The sequence below is a fragment of the Rhinolophus hipposideros genome (assembly GCF_964194185.1).
Source record: "Rhinolophus hipposideros genome assembly, chromosome: 2".
Taxonomy (NCBI): domain Eukaryota; kingdom Metazoa; phylum Chordata; class Mammalia; order Chiroptera; family Rhinolophidae; genus Rhinolophus; species Rhinolophus hipposideros.
The window spans coordinates 61,582,422-61,600,107 of NC_138048.1; the positions used below are offsets into that span (position 1 = coordinate 61,582,422).

At 39.6% G+C, this 17,686-nt stretch overlaps 1 protein-coding gene across 2 annotated transcripts in view; it reads right to left on the reverse strand.

Moving 5' to 3' along the window:
- The window catches only part of VPS8 (VPS8 subunit of CORVET complex), a 236,051-nt gene extending 229,990 nt beyond the window's left edge, over window positions 1–6,061 (reverse strand). Inside the window, exon 1 of one of the 2 annotated variants that reach the window (XM_081062741.1) lies at window positions 5,985–6,061. The gene's annotated coding sequence lies outside the window, so the exon portion shown is untranslated. The remainder of the gene's footprint in view (window positions 1–5,984) is intronic. The other variant, XM_081062742.1, reaches the window with a different exon arrangement.
- Window positions 6,062–17,686: the final 11,625 nt, after the last annotated feature.

The following is a 17,686-nucleotide window of genomic DNA, read 5'->3' on the forward strand; positions in this document are numbered from 1 at the left end:
TGAAAATAGACACATTTAGGTAACTATGGCCCACAATGCTTACAGCTGCCACTGTGAAAATGCCCCAACTGCTGTTTCTTTTTTCTCTTCTCTTGGTAAATGTCTAAATGAGAAAAGCGATATTTAAAACTTAAGAAGTGCATACAGAACAACAAATGTTAAAAAGAAAAGTGAGGGAAAAGAATAGTGCTTGACACAGAATGTTCTCAAAGATAGGTCATATGTTGAGGACACAAAACTATCCTCAACAAATCTAAGAAGACTGAAATCATACCAAGCATATTGTCTAACCACAATGCTTTGAAACTGGAAATCAACTGCAAAAGGAAAGCTGGAAAAACCACAAATATCTGGAGATTAAACAACATGTTATTGACCAACAACTGGTCAAAGAAGAAATAAGAGATCAAAAGATACACAGAGACAAAGAGAACGACAATAAAATGCATCAAAAATTTGGGGATGCAGTGAAAGTGGAAATAAGAGGGAAAGTTTAAGCATTACAGGCCTACCTCAAAAAACAAGAAAAATCTCAAATAAACAATCTAACAGTTCACCTTAAACAACTACTGTAGAAAAAGAAAAACAAATGAAGTCCAAAGTCAGTAGAAGGAAAGAAATAATAAAAATCAGAGCAGAATTAAATGATGAGAGAACAAAAAGACAATAGAAAAAAATTAATGCAACAAAGAGCTGGTCCTTTGGAAAGATAAATAAAATTGACAAAACTCTGGCTAGACTCACTAAGAAAAAAGGAGAAAAGACAAATAAAATCAGAAATAAAAGAGGAGAAATTACAATGGACACCAAAGAAATACAAAGGACTATACAAGAATACCATGAAAAATACATGCCACCAAATTCGATAACCTCGAAGAAATGGACAAGTTCTTAGAAATATATAACCTTCCTAGACTGAATCATGAAGAACTGGAAAATCTAAATTGACCGATCAACAGTAAGGAAATTGAAACAGTAATCAAAAACCTCCCAAAAAATGAAAGCCGAGGACCAAATGGCTTCACTAGTGAATTCTATCAAACGTTCAAAGAAAATTTAATATCTATCCTCAAACTCTTCCAAAAAAATTGAAGAGGCAATTCTTCCTACTTCATTTTCTGAAGTCAACATTACATGATACCAAAAGCTGGCAGGGACAACACAAAAAAAGAAAATTACAAGTCAATATATCTGATGAATATACAACAAAATTCTAAACAAAATACTAGCAAATCTAATACAACTATACATTAAAAAGATAATACATCACGATCAAGTGGGGTTCATTCCAGGGGTGCAAGATGGTTCAATATACACAAATAGATCAATGTAATATACCACATTAACAAAATAAAGGGTAAAAATCATATGATCATATCAATAGATGCAAAAAAAGCATTTGACAAGATACAACATCCATTTATGATTAAAACACTCAATAAAATGGGTATAGAGGAAAATACCTAAACATAAAGTCTACATATGACAAACCCTCAGCTAAATCATACTCAATGGTGAAAAACTGGAAGCTTTTTCCTCTAAGATCAGGAACGAGACAAGGATGCCCATTCTCACTACTGTTATTCAACATGTAGTACTGTAAGTTCTAGCGAGAGTCATCAGGCAAGAGAAAGAAATCAAAGGCATCCAGATCAGGAATGAAGAAGTAAAACGGTCATTTTTTGCAGATGATGTGATTCTATATATAGAAAACCTTAAAAATTCCACACACACACACACACACACACACACACACACACAATTAGAAACAATAAACAATTACAGTAAAGTTGCAGGATGCAAAATCAATGTACAAAACTCCATTGCATTCCTATATGCTAACAATAAAATATCAGGAAAATGAAGAAAACAACTCCACTTTCACTTGCAACAAAAGAATAAAATACCTAGGAATAAATTTAATGTTTATTGTCTAACTGATAACAGCCATTCTAACAAGTGTGATGTGGTATCTCATTGTGGTTTGGATTTGCATTTCCCTTATAGTTGGCGAAGTTGAGCATCTTTTCATATATCTGTTCGCCATTTGTATGTCTTCTTCAGGTCCTCTGCCCAGTTTTCAAAAGGATTGTTTTTCGTTGTTCTTGTTGAGTTGTATGAGTTCTTTATATTTTGGGGTATTAAAGGTGAAGAAGTTACACACTGAAAACTACAAGACATTGTTGAAAGAAACTGAAGAAGACACAAAGAAATGGAAAGATATTCCATGTTCATGAATTGGAAGAATCAATATAATTTAAATGGTCATATTACCTGAAGCAATATACAGATTTAATGCAATCCCCATCAAAATCCCAATGGCATTTTACAAAGAAGGAGAGCAAAAAAAATCATCAAGTTTGTATGGAACCACGGGAGACTCCAAATAGCCAAAGCAAGCCTGAAAAAAAAAAATAAATAAAGCCAGAGGTATCACACTCCCTGACTTCAAATTACACTACAAAACTACAATAATCAACACAGTATGGTATTGGCAGTAAAACAGATACAGAGACCAATGTAACAGAATTGAGAGCCCAGAAATAAACCTACATGTATACAGGCAACTAATTTCTGACAAAGGAGCCAAAAATATACAATGGAGAGAAGAAGGCTCTTCAATAAATAGTGCTGGGAAAGTTGGAAAGCCACATGCAAAAGAATGAAACTAGACTGCTATTTGACACCATACACAAAAATTAACTCAAAATAAATTAAAGACTTAAATATAAGACCTGAAACAATAAAATACATAGTAGAAAATACACGTACTAAACTATGGACCTTGGTCTCAGGGGGGATTTTATGAACTTGACCCCAAAGGAAAGGGAAGTAAAAGCAAAAGTAAATGAATGGGACTATATCAAACTCAAAAACTTCTGCACAGCAAAAGAAACCTTCAATAAAACAAAAAGGCAACCAACCGAATCAGAGAAGATATTTGCAAACAATAACTGATAAGGGGCTAATATCCAAAAATATAAAGAACTCATAAAACTCAACAAAGAAACAAACAATCCTTTTAAAAACTGGGCAGAGGACCTAGACATTTTTCCCAAGATGACATACAAATGGCCAACAGATATATAAAAAGATGTTCGACTTCACTAGCTATTAGGGAAATACAAATCAAAACTAAAATGAGATACACACAACCAATGTTAGAATGGCTACCGTGTTTCCCCGAAAATAACACCTAGCCGGACCATCAGCTCTAATGCATCTTTTGGAGCTAAGCGAAATAAGTCAGACAGAAAAAGTTGAGAACCATATTTCACTCACATATGGGATATAAAACAGAAAGCAACAAACAAACAAAATGAGAGACCCCGACAACAGAAGGGTGATTACAGAGGAGAAAGGGGTGGAGGGGAGGATGAAAAGAGTAAAAAGGGCCAAACACTATATGGTGACCGAGGACAACTAGAAGTATGGGTGGTGATCACACAATATACAGATGATGTATTATAGAATTGTACACTTGAAACTTATGTTAACCAGTGTCCCCAATAAAATTTAATTAAAATAAATAAATGACATTTTCCAAAAAAAAAAAGAAGAGAGCCTGAAAACTACCTATGCAAGGTACTGTTACTACTATGAATTGCCAGACACAACTCTCTGATATTCCCATTCTAGAAAACAAAAATCTAAATCCCCTACAAGAAATACAAAATAATAAGAACGAAGTCAACAAATATCTGTGTTATGTATAAACTTTAATACTATTTATCATCTTTATATCAATGTGTATGAGGCAATGCGGAAAATGAATGAAAAAGAAAAATCATTGCTTCTTTCCAGCTTGTAAGAAGTCCCCACTGTTACAAGAATCTCCGTCCAAGATCCACCCCAACCTCAGAGAACTCCTCTAAGAAGCACATGGGCCATGGGTAGCTGAAATATATTCCCTCTTCTTCTCCACTGAGCTGGTATGGGTGAATTTTTCTAAGTTAAGTACACAGAAAATACGATTCCATTCAGTTGTAAGCTGAGTAGATGGTGGCCTTTCCACCCATCCTAATTAACTACCAATTAATTGAATTGTCACCTCAATTTGTCTTAGGTGTCGTGGGTCACAAAAGATTTTTTTTTTTTTTCAAAAAGCAAGAGGAAGCTTCTTGCTGAACTGCAGAGGAAAAAACAAATTTGATCAGTTAAAACATCCCTGCACCTTCACCACCTTTCCTCTGGAAAACCGCTCCTCCCCCACTCCAACCATGTAATTTTGGTGGTGCTGCCAAACAAATACCTATCTACCTAGCCAGAAGAATAAACACACAATATTCTTGTGTCCAATGTGGCCAATCAGTGTCCTTCCCTAGGTTTTGTATGCGTCAATACTGAAGGTAGGAGTTTTCTCTTTATTCTGGATGCTTGGAAGCTTAGAAGATGTAACGGGGGGCTGGTATACAGAATGCATATAATTCAAACAATAATTCAAGATTCAGTTAAGAATAGAACAGTTTGATCTTACAAATATACACAGATGACACCAGAAGCTGTAGGTCAAGAAAAGATGCTATCTAACCCATGTGAAAACTATAAAAAAGATCAAAAGTTAAACAGACATCATTAAGTTCAAAAGGCCTTCCTTTTCATTCACACACATAGCTGACATGTGGTGTCACAGTGGTTGAAATGCTTATGAAAAGAGTGAGATACAATTAAAAATCATCAAGCTGTCCCAATATTCTGGAAGACAGAAAACATCCATCTGTTGATGCTGATCCAACTACAGAGGAAATACATACAGGATACTCAACATATTATTCTCTTAGAGCTCTGGAATGAATTTTCTCACATATAACTGTGTCTCTTTAGCATATGAAGCCCAAAAGTTCAACCAGAATTTTCCCCCCATTTGTCTTTATTCTGCATTCTATGGAACACACCAGCTATTGCCAGAGGATTCAGTATCTATTCTTGTTTAACCCTGAGCAAACCCGTATCTCACACAAACATATGTAAATACTCCATCCGCATTTGTGTTAGATAGACTTCAAACACACACACCTGACATGTAATTATCTCCCCGTCACAGACAGCTGGAGTAGAACTGGTGCCACAACTTAACATCATGTTTGTTTTGCTTGGGGTGTTGCGGGGCGGGGGCGGGGGCGTGAGGCGCTGAGGAAAGCGTGTTGGAGGGTGGGCAATGCAGAGGACACAAGCCTTCTGTCCAGTCTAACGTTAGTCTAATATTAGGAAGGGGGCAGGAGGCCTGCCTACGTGGAGGCTTCCCAGGTGTTCTGGATAACCCACGACCACGGAGCCTCTCGCTGGTCCTACTTCATCCTATCCTAACCTCCTCTGAAACGCAGCTGAACACTTTAGACTGCTTCCCTCCCTCCCCAGGCACCACACGTCGGAGAACTGACCAGGACCCAGCAGTGGCCTCCAACTTCAGAGCCCCACCTTCCCCGCTGCCGCCCTCGCCCTGGGGCACACGCTGCAGGCGGAGCAACTGGAACCAGCGTCACCGAGTGCGCACCAGTCCTAAGAGGCGGGCACCCCAGCTAAGTAAGCTTCGGCCTCACACCTGGGGGGCAAAGTCAGCCCAGTCCGCGAGGGGTGGCGGAGCCTACCTCCCCGCTGCCCCGGGCCCAAAAGGTGGGCTGCACACCTGTTCCGTCCTGGGAAGGGGGGTGATCACCTGCGCCCCCGTCTCACAATCAGGAGGAGAGCGTGCACCAGTCCCAGCCTCCCACTCATTTATAATCAACAAGTGCAAACTGCCCGAGCCAGTCCCAGCCCCAAAGCTGGGCACACCCCTCCGCCCAGAGGCAACCCCGCCCGGCCGGAGGGTCCTGGCCCAGTGAGCCAGTCACCGGCAGCCCGATCAGCCACCCCGAGGCCGCGCTGCTGTCGCGCGGGGAAGAGGGCCGAGGCTCAGGGATCTGGCGCGCGTTCTCTTCCCGCTGGGAGTAAAGCCCCTCACTACTGTCCCCATCCCACGGGCCCATTCTAGAGACACTCTTTACCTGCGATTGTAGCGATTCCAGCCGAGGACGCCCGGCCCACGTGACCCCGCCCCCCCCCCCTTCAGCCTCACGCACGCGCAGTAGCTACCACTAGTGGCCACGCTTCCGCTTCCAGCTTTCACTCCTGTCTCCCCTGGGCGCTCCGCCCCTCTACACCACGCCCACATTTAAAGGGCCAGAGATACACTGTTTCACAGGGACTTAATGTGTGATTAACATCTTCGGGAACAGGAGAGTGGGAACATCTGAGGAGAAACTCAGACCAATTATTACCAGTCCTTGAGATGAGTGGAGAAACCCTCCTCCAGCCCTACGTTAATGAATTAATCTAGCCTTTAAGAAAGTAAACCTACCTTCAGCAATGCCAGAAAGAGCAAACTGATTCCCAGTCTTCCGGAGTTTGCAACCAATACTTTTCTTTCTTTTAATCTTTTTAAAGACGAGCGTAGAATTGCCAGATTTTTGTTTTTCCAAATACAAACAGTAAACACACACAGAGACTAAAAAACAGCTATTATTTTCTAATTTATCATCATTTCTCCACAAAACTACATCCTAACATCAAAATTATAGGAGAAACACACCCTCAATAAAGGAGATATCTCTTAAATGGATAAAAACATATATTTATTTCTCTTATTCCTCCTGAAGAAAGATGAAAACTTTCAAGACAAACTGGTTTTTAGAAGTACCACTGTAGATATCATTGGTCCCAGGGCAAAGATCTTATGCCTGGCAAAGATCTTATGCCTGCTGGAGCTTCTGGTCAAGAATATAGGATGAGGGGCCGGCCCGGTGGCTCAGGCGGTTGGAGCTCCGTGCTCCTAACTCCCAAGGCTGCCGGTTGGATTCCCACATGGGCCAGTGGGCTCTCAACCGCAAGGTTGCCGGTTGGACTCCCACAAGGGCTGGTGGGCCACGCCCCCTGCAACTAACAAGGGCTGGTGGGCCACGCCCCCTACAACTAACAAGGGCTGGTGGGCCACGCCCCCTGCAACTAGGCAACTGGACCTGGAGCTGAGCTGCGCCCTCCACAACTAAGACTGAAAGGACAACTTGAAGCTGAACGGCACCCTCCACAACTAAGATTGAAGGGACAACAACTTGACTTGGAAAAAAGTCCTGAAAGTACACACTGTTCCCCAAAAAAGCCCTGTTCCCTTCCCCCAATAAAATCTTTTTTAAAAAAAGAATATAGGATGAAAACCACCACAACATGCTCCTGAAGGAGATATAGAAAATATTCAGTTGGGCCGACATTTACCGAGCATTAACCAGGTTCACTACACTTCTGGGCCTTTGAAGGACCCAAAGGTGGGTAAGACAAGCCCTGCCCACACAGTATACATTGTCTAAGGACTCAGTGTACAGACGTAGGCATGTAAGGCAGGCTGTTTTGAGTGGTATAAGAAAGGTATGACACCATCATTTTAGGATCACACATGAGGGGAAAGGTGGAACACTTCAGGGGGGAGATGGTGTCTTATTAGGGCCTTGAAGGATTTCAGTAGACAGAGAGCAGGGAGCATGTCTAGCTGAGGGAACAGTGGGCTCAAAGGCAGTACAGTGGTCCTCCCTTATCTGAGGGGGATACATTCCAAGACCCCCAGTAGGTGCCTGACACCACAGATAGTACTGAACCCTATATGTTTTTTCCTCTATGTAAATACTTACTAGTCACAGTAAGACACTAACAATAAAAACTAATAATAAAACAATTATGACCATCTACTGTAATAAAAGTTATGTGAACATGTTCTCTCAAAATGTTTTATTGTACCGTACTCATATTTTCACTTAAAGGAAATGCTTTATGACTTCTCTTTGGAAGCCATACACAGCGCACACCAAATTGCCAATATAACTACTCTTGCGCCTCGAGGCCATTAATAAAATAGGGTTACGAATACAAGCACTACAATACTGGAATAGTCGATGTGGATCTGAAAACTGAGAGGGCTACTAAGTGACTAATGGGCGGTAGTGTACACAGCGTGGACACACTGGACACAAGCATAATCCACATCTTCATCACTGCAAAGTGGGAAGGTGTGAGATTTCATCATGCTACTCAGAATAGAGCACAATTTAAAAATTATGAATTGTTTATTTCTGGAATTTTCTTTCATTTAATATTTTTCGACCGCAGTTGACCTATGGGTAACTGAAACTGTAGATGAGGGGGGCTACTGTACAAAGCAAGATTAAGGACTACCTGCTGGCCTGATGTGGCTGTGGTATGGACAGTGCCTTTCAAACTTCTTTGATCATCACTCACAGTAAGCTATACATTTCAGATATGTCTTAGCACGTATACACACTGCATGTGTGTGTGTGTGTGTACAACCTGAGACAATAATTGCGTTTAGTATGTGCAATGCAACTTGGTATTTTCTATTCTATTTTTTTTTTAATGCTGGTACTCAATTGATTTCATGACTCACTAATGCATAGCAACGCATAGTTGGAAAGCACTGATGTAGAGTGCGTTAGAGGTACATCGGGATATGTGGCTGGAAAGGCTGGGACCAGATTCAGGACATCGAATGCCAAGCTGGGGCATTCTTGCCTCGTAAGAGTCTTTGGAGGTTCTTAAGCAGAGGAGTGGCATACTATAGCCATGGTAATTGTAGAAAGTAAATCTGGGACCTGTGGATGGATGTTGGAGGGAAGTGATTCCAACTCACAATAAGGAGTGTTTTAGGATGGTCCAAGCTGACATGGTATACTTTACAGAGTTGTTTACAGTAATGAAAAATAAAAATATTATATGCTTAGTATAGAAGACTTGGAAAAATCAGGAAATATAAAAAGTAAAGCAGAAATGACCCACAATCCAGAAAAAAAAGCACTCGTGGCTTTGGCTTTGAGTCTTTTACTTTGCATATTTACATTTTTGTCATAATAAAACTGTATAGAATTTGTATTCCTGTATCCTATTTTTTCTTATTGCTCAATGTTATATCTTTAACACTATAACACTGTTATTAAAATTGTTCACAAATATTATTTGTAATGGCTACATAATTGTTGATAATATAGTTTATTTTATTATTTTTTGACATTTCAGGGATTTCCTATTTTTTCATTGTTAGCAAGAACATTGCCATGAATAGCCTATACAGAAATTTTTGCTCACTTTTTACAATTATTTCCTTAGGATAGAAACCTGTAAGTAAAATTACTGATTCAAAGACTTTGAAAGTTCTTAATACCTACTGCTAAATTGCTTTCCAGAAAGGTCAGGCCAATTTTCATTTGCACCAGAAGTGTTCAAGGGTACCCATCACACATACCTACCAGCATTTATTTTATCTTTTAAAAAAGCTTTGCCAGTTTGATAGAGAAAATTGCCTCTCATTTTAATTTATATTGGATTACTAGTGGGGTGGAATATCTTTATAAATTTATCAGCCTTTCATAGTTGTTCTAGAAATGCAATTTTACTGACTATGTTTGCATTTGTGATTGGCAAATAGTACTAACTGAATTGTTGCAGACTTGTGAGAAGAAAGAAAAAACAGAGAGGGATTTAAAAAATAAATGATGTGGTCAAACCAAGTTATATCCAAATTATATTGTGGTGTACCATACAAACGTTTAGTGGGAGAATGGAGTCATCAAAAGGTATGTGGTTAAGTAGGTTGGTGCCATTAAAGTCAGTAAAACATTCATGTTGTGAGAGGTGATTTGGTTCCAGCAAAGTATCATTGCTTATATTAAATCAACATTGTAAATTTTAATTTCCTCATTTGGTAGTTTTGTTTGTACTTAATTTATAAATTTGCTCTGGTTTATTAAATGCATAAAATCTAAAAATATAAGGAGTCTTTTCTTTTGTTTCATATATATATGTATATATATACACATATATACACATATACATATATATGTATGCAACCTTATAAAAAATAATTTAATCCAATTCTAAAGGTCTGTGAGAATCTTTTTTTCCCTACAAGGAACCTGAACATTATTTAAGTTTGAGAGACATTGATATAGGAGATTTCTTAAAGTTTCATTTGTAATTATCTAAACATAGGCATTGAGATTTAAAAAAAAAAAGGTAAGAGTGGTGTCAGCTTATATAGCATTGAAATTTTTCTCTACAGAACATTGTTATGATTTTTCTTGCCTTTGGAAAGAGCACCAAAAGCTATACTATGTTTAGGGTTCAGGGAGTATGTTTTGGCTTAAAACAAACCATTCGTCAAAGTTAACTTTGTACAGGTCAGTAAGACCTAGACAGAAGAATGTTTGGATTGATTAAACTTGTCTTTTTAAGTAAGACAAAACTGTTAAGCAGATAGCAATTAAAATGGAACTTCTGTGAAGTGGCCTTAGGAGAAATTAAACCCATGAGAAAAAAGCCACACATGCAGCGCAGGTGTTTTGGGGTATGGGAATCAGGGAGGGCTAGGAGCTGGAAGGGGAGCGTCACCCAAGGGCTGCTGCAGTTGGATGATGTCCTTATACCCAATTTTACTCCTCCAGTTCTCCCAAGACAAGAAAGATGGGGAGTGTGGTCCAGACATTGTTGGTAACATTGCATCCAGAGTAAGACCCATCTATCCTAAAGGAAAAAGTATCTGGTGCCTGGAAACAAGGGGCAGAGACTAGGAGATGGTTAGTTGTGTTATTTCTTTTTTTGCCTACAGTCACAGAATAAATTGGCCTCTTCTCCTCTTTTAAAATGGAACCTAGTGTATAGGATTCTTAATGGAGTCAAAATATCCAAGTCGGCTGGAGAGAAGTGAAATTGGTTATCTGTAAGTTACTCAAGCTAGGCCAGATGTCATTCTCAGCTTCCCTCTGCCTGGGATGCTCTTACCCCCATAACCACATGGCTCACTCTTTCACTTTCTTTGGGGCTTCGCTCAAATGCTACTGCATTAGTCAGGGTAATAAACACAAGACAGATGGGGAAGGAGTACTCTCTTCCATTCAGGCCTCCAGGACCCAGGTTCTTTCCATTTGGTGACACTCTCAGTTGAACACGTGGCCACCAAGTTCTCTGAGGCAGCGGGGGTGGGAAAGGCCCACTAGCTCTAAACTGCTTTGGCCTGAAAGTGACATGTACCCTGTCTGCTCACAGTCCATCGGCCAGCACTAGCCACCTGGCCCTGCTTTACTGCAATGGAGGCCAGGAAGCATAGGGGAGCACTCAGAATATCTGGGGAGCACATCCTGTGAGGTCATCCCTGACCACCCCTCCCTTCCCCAGCAATCCCTTTTAGGCTTTATTTTTCTCTATAGTACTTATCATTGTCCAACATACTATGTATTTTACTTATTCATCGGTTAAGTTTCTGTCTTCTCCAATAGTACATAAGCACCTTGAGAGCTCCGATTTTTGGCTGCTTCCTTTATGGTTTATCCGCATCATCTAGAACAGTGCTTAACATATGGTAGGAGCGCCATAACTTTTTATGAAATACATGAATGAATTCTGCAATGACAGTCTATATTTGTGTGTAGAGGAGGTATCACATACACTGACCTGAGATACTTCCCAGGGAATAAAGAAGCCCCTTAATAGCATATGTAAGCATGTATTGAGTGCCTACTATGTGCCAGTGCATGCTTGATGTCGGGAACATTGTTATGACAATTAGTCCTTGATCCCTAGTCAAGAACAACATTTTAAAACTGCAAGATTTATTAAGATTCATAATAGAAATAAATTATGGTAGCTCAAAAAGCCAAATTCTTCCACCCTTTGGAGAGAATCAGATTTTATATCCAAATATTACTAGAATAGCAACAACAACAACAAAAGAGCCAGGTGTGGGAGGGTACAGGTAGGGAATTATAAGTTGCTTCCCAAAGTCATAAAAGAAATAAGATCTCTGTTCCATATCATTTTGTATTCTTGACAATGGGCTGCCTTTCACTTTTTATTCACCCATTTATTCTAGTGCCTTTCCACATACCTCTTCACCTCAGCCTTAAGGTACATAGCAGCCCAGGCACACTTAGTTGATAAAAACCTGGAAGATCTCACTATTAAAAAGCATTTCTCCTCCCAGTAAGTTCACAGTTCCAGAAATGATGTCATTTGAAATCTGCTTAGAGTATTTTATCTTCCAGCCCCACCCTGCACCCCTCTTTTACCCCTGCAAGCAAATAAGCACACCATTTACCAGCCTTTTGAACTGCCCTGCTGGAACTCAATAGCCTAAAGAGGGTATAGAGAGAGGTCCATGCCCTAGTCCACCTGGCACGAAAGGTACCCTAGAAAGGCATTGACGAAGACTGGGCATTAGACAAAAGAAAGAGCAAGGAAAGAGTACAAAAAGATCCAGAAACAACAGGGGTATGAAAGGCAAATTTGAACTATTTCACCCATTTGCCTGGGGATCGCATTGCTGTCATAAAAGGATACAAACTACCTCTTTAACACAGGCAAAGAAGGAAGAGTCGGACTCAGCTGAGAATGAGAGAAAATTCAAAATAATAGTGATATTCCACTTGTCAGGACCCAAACTCTCTATCTTCTTTCTCCTCCATGTAGGGCCTCAATTCCCAAAGCTATCTCACAGTCCAAGACTCTGCTCCAGCCATGTCATCCACCTTCCAATTGGCAAGGAAGAAAAGAGGAAGGAAGAAGACATATTAGGTATCTATTTTTGTGTAACTACTCTAAAAATTAGAGGCCTAAAATCGAAACTGTATTTATTATTTTACAGTTTCTGTGGGTCGGGAGTCCAAGTGTGGGTCCTTTGACTAAGGGTCTGTCACAAATACATCTCAAGGATCAAATTGGGAAGGACCTGCTTCCAATAGCAGTCACATGGTTATGGGCAGGATTCGCTTTCCTGCAGGCTGTTGTCCTGAGGGCTTCAGTTCCTCACTGGTTGTTGGCCAGAAGAGCCCTTCGCTCCTTGTCACATGAGCTTCTCCATGAGGCAGCTCACAATAGGATAGCTTGCTTCATTCAAGCAGGCGAGGAAGAAGAGCCATCAAGAATGTGAACAAGATGAAAGTTACAGTCTTCTGTAAGCTGATCTTGGAAGTGATTTCCCATCATTTTTTGCTACGTTCAATTTGTTAGAAGCACTAACTCCAGCCCACACTCAAAGGGAGGGCATAACCAATAGTGTGACTTCCAGAAAGTGGGATCACTGGGAGCCATTTTAGAAGCTGCCTGCAAAGATGGTTCTTGCTCACTCCCTTCAAAGACTCTTTCCTAAAATTGCCTACACCAGTCCTGCCCATATCTAGCTGCAAGGGAGGCTGGGAAATGTAGTCTTTATTCTGGGTGACTATCAGCACAGCTAAATATTAGGTATTTGGTCCTGAAGAGGAAGTAGAAGAAGCCTTGGTTGTTCCATGTGCCAGCCCCAGGCACTGAGGAGGAGGAAAAATATGGCTGGGTAGAGTTGTGGAATCTGAGTTTAAATCCTACCTCTGCCACACCCTATGCTGAATGAATGATTTAACCTCAATGAGTCTCATTTGTATGTTCAGACTAAATGAAGTGACTTATGTGAAGCATCTTGCATGTAACAGGTTCTCAATAAATATCTGCTAAATCTGTTTCAGAGGTAGCTTAATATCCCTGAAACTTTTAAACCAGGCTCTGACAGCCTGCCACCTTGTCGTGTGACTCCATGACATTCACCTAACCTCTTTGGGCACCAGTTTCCTGTCTGCAAAAGTCAGTACCAACACCTGCCCTACCTATCTTATCAGATTTCTATAAAGATAATGTGTGCTAACGTATCAATGATTTGCTGTGTGTTTTTTTTTAATTCGAAATGCCATGCAAATTTAATGTGGCATTAGTGGCCACCAGGTGGCAGTGGGAATCAACGGGTTTGGGTTATGGCCCATGACCACCAGATGGTGCTGGCATTCAGCAGATAACACCCTGGCTTTGCTGGGAGACTTTGTAAGGCCAACGAAGGGCTCTTGGAGATGGTCAGTGCAACCCCTCATTCTACAGTCAAGGGAAATGTGACCAAAGGAGGGTGTGGGTGGGGTTGTCACTCAGCAGTGAGGGCTGGAGTCCAAGAGCCACCTTGGGTGGCTCTTATCCCTACACAGTAATGACGCTCCCACATTCTCTCTAGACTTGCACTGGAGACCAAAGGTGTCCTGACTTCTTGTTCATAAATCTAACAAATTTTAAAACCCTGAAAAATGTCCACAAATATCATCTGTCTCTCTGGCTATGTAACATAGTGGTTAAGAACATGATTTCAGAGACAGACAGACCTCAATTAATTTATATCTAAAAGCAGGCTCCTCATTACAAAGTTAGGATAATAATTTCCACATGATAGGGTTGGTATGAAGTTAAGTCAAACAAGATAAAGTATGTGAAAACAATGGGTAATAATTACTACACACTGGTCAAAGAAGTTTACATGTATTTAATTCATTTAATTCTTACCATAACCTTATGTGGTATTTACTATTATTAAGTGCATTTTACAGAGGAAGAAATTGAAGCATAGAAAAGTTATAACTTGCTCACACTCATAACTAGTAGGTGGAAGAGTCCATATTTGAACCTGTCTTCAGAGTCTATACCCTTAACCACGTTTATTACCAATTGTTTGGCAGAGAGTAAATGCCCAGGAAATGACTGATATGGATCCATAAGGAAAACATTCCAACTTGAGGAACAAGGGTTTGGAATGAGCAGTATAACCACAATGCACCTACACTTTCAGAGTGCTGGGGGAAGCACAGAGTTGGAAGAAAAATGTTAAGTACCCAAGTTAATAAAACAAAAGTTACTAACAAAATTTTTAAAAAATAAATGAAACACAGCAGCTGGGCTTAAGACTTTAGAGACAGAAAGAACACAATTTGAATTCTGTTCCTGCCTCTTGCTGGAACTTTGGCAAGTTGTTCAACATCTTAGAGTATCATGTTCCTTATCTAAAACTTGAAACTAATACTCTACCTTGCAGAATTACCATGAGTGTTAGAAACCAATGTGGTCAGGGTGTACATTTTAAAAATGCATAGAGTAGGGCAGATATTTGATTATTACAATTCTTATTATCCAACAAATAAATATGGAGCTGACTGAAAGAGATTTAAGATGTTAAGATATTGTTCCTTCCCTCCAGGATCTTACATAGAGGAGGTGATGGATGTATGTACCATTTGGTAGGAGGTATGTTAGGAGAAGTGAGACATGCAGTGGGCATTAACGGTGGTCAAGATTTTTTTCTAGCAATGACAATTGGAGAAGTTTTCATGGATATGACATTTAAGGTTAGCCTTGATGGATGCAAAGAAGGTAAGGAGAGAATTCTGTAAACTTTATTAGCAAAGGTAAGGAGGCCAGAAAGAGCCTGTTTGGGGAATCGTAATCAGTCCACCCTAGAAATGTGAGTCAGGCTCAAGAGTGTGGCAGTGGAACAGGAAGGAAATTTCTGGTTAGACTTGGCACATTAAACATATGCATTTGACTCTGTTCCTAAAATGACAGTAAAGTAATAAAGTGTAAGCCCACAAGAACTCTAGGAACAAGAGAAAAGACAATAGCTGATGGAAGATGTCAAGAAAAATTTGGAAGATGAATAGTAGTCATATGAGTATTAACTTAGTAAAAACAAGAATGCTGCCTGCAGGGTAGGCATGGGGTGGAGAAGTTTTGAAGAAGGAAGCCAATTTGATAAAAATAAAATAAAATAAAATAAAAAATAAAAAATAAAAATAAATAAAAACAGAAACCAAAGAAAAAGAAAAGTTTAGAAATTAGCAGTACCAGGCAACTTTGAAGCTGATGATATGGAGTTGGACTAAAAACACAAGGATGAGTTGAAAGTATGATTCCTCTCTCCCAACCCTTGTAGCCAGATGGCTTTCTCTACCCCACTCAGAAAAATACTGGTTTACTCTCTGGAGAGGGCAAAGGAGAGAGACTCTGGACTTGAGAGAAACACCAGGCAAAGCAAATGGAAAGAGTAAGGCACCGTATGCAAAAGGAAATTAAGGGTAAATCTGCACCCTAAACAATGTGATCACCAACCTCTTCCCCTGTTAGGCTCCCAGAAAGCTGAAGTCTGGAGGGAAGAAGTTAGGAAGGTATTGGGTGATTAAACCAATTGACCCAAGAAAGACCTACTGATACTGGAATTTGGGGAAGTCCCCAGTAAAAGATCGGCTTCCTACCAGATAATTCTAACACATGGTCCCGCCAGCCCTGTACACACACGTAAAGATTTCAATTCACTCGGGAGAAACAGACAATTCATGAAGGAAAAAAAAATTTTTTAACAGCATAAGTAATATCCTCAGAGAGAAAGGAAACCATTGCACCCATGAAATAAGATCAGAGAGCTATAGAAAAAAAGAAACTTTAGAGGTGAGAAAGGGTTCCTAGAAATAAAGATAGCAAAAATTTTTAAAGTGTATAGGTTCGGAAGAAAAAAAAATTGAGGAAATCTCCCACAAGTAAAACATTGAAGTTTTTCTTTTTAAAAAAAGAATAATAGAAAAAAGACAAGAATATTAAAGGATTATTCCAGAAGATTCAATACTAGAACAACAGTAGTTGCAGAAAAAGGAGACTGAGAAAAGTTTGAGGAATAATTGCCAAAGAAATAATTTAAATGTTTTTCAGGCTATTTGTAAAAAGAATCATATTAAGGCACATTACTGCAATATGTCAGACATCAGAAATAAAGAGCAGATCTAGAGAGATCTGTTTCTAGAGAGAAAAACTGGGCCACATACAAAGGATTGGGGTTCAAAATGTGCAGCAGACGTCTCAAAAGCAATGCTGAATGGGCATTAGGGATCTCACTGGGCTAATGAAAATGTTCTTAAACTGTTTTGTGTTGATGGTTGTACAATTTGGTAAGTTTAGTAAATAATCACTAAATTATACACTTGAAATGGGTGAATTTTGTAAATCCAAAAATATACCTCAATAATGTAACAAAAAGAATTCATAAAACAAAAAACTGTGGAATTAATAAACATTTCAAATATCAGAATGTATAAACATATTATAAAATAGCTAGTAAAATGATCCATGTATAAATATTAAACATATCATTCAAATAAATTACTATATAAAGTAAAACAAAACTAAATAAAAACAATGCTGGATGGAAGCTAGAAGATAAGAGCAATTTCTTCCAAATTCTGAAAAAAAATATATTTTATATCTAGAATTCTCTAGCCAAACTGTCAATAAAACATAAACAAAGTTATTTGCAGACATGCAAGGTTTCAAAAAATTTGTCTCCGATGTACCCATTCTCATAAAGCTACTAAAGGACATAATGAGAAATAAATCAAGAAAAAAGACCAGGGACCCAATGATGTAGGTAATGTGGGATCTGCCAGCAATTTCTGAGTGTGCGCCGGGATCGTGTCTCATGAAGCCGAAGAATGGAAACACGGACCAGAGAGAGGCAAAAAGTTTTAAAAAGAGGATAGTTTATTAGAGGCAGGAGAAGAGGTTGCAGCTCCTGAGCCGGAGGGGGTCCCGAATGGGGGTGCCCCATGACTGAGGCAAAAGCTCTTACTGTTATACCTTCCCTTGCCTGCTCGGGGAAGGGGAGCTTTTGAAGAAGGAACTTGTTTGCAGAAGGGAACTGGCGCCTTCTAATGAAATTCGTCTACCAGGTTTGTTCTGCTTGCCCATCCTAAAGGAATTACTCCTCATCTGGATATGCTCATCTACCGGGGACCCTTAGATAGACCTCTGGACAAGCCCTAGCTGCTGG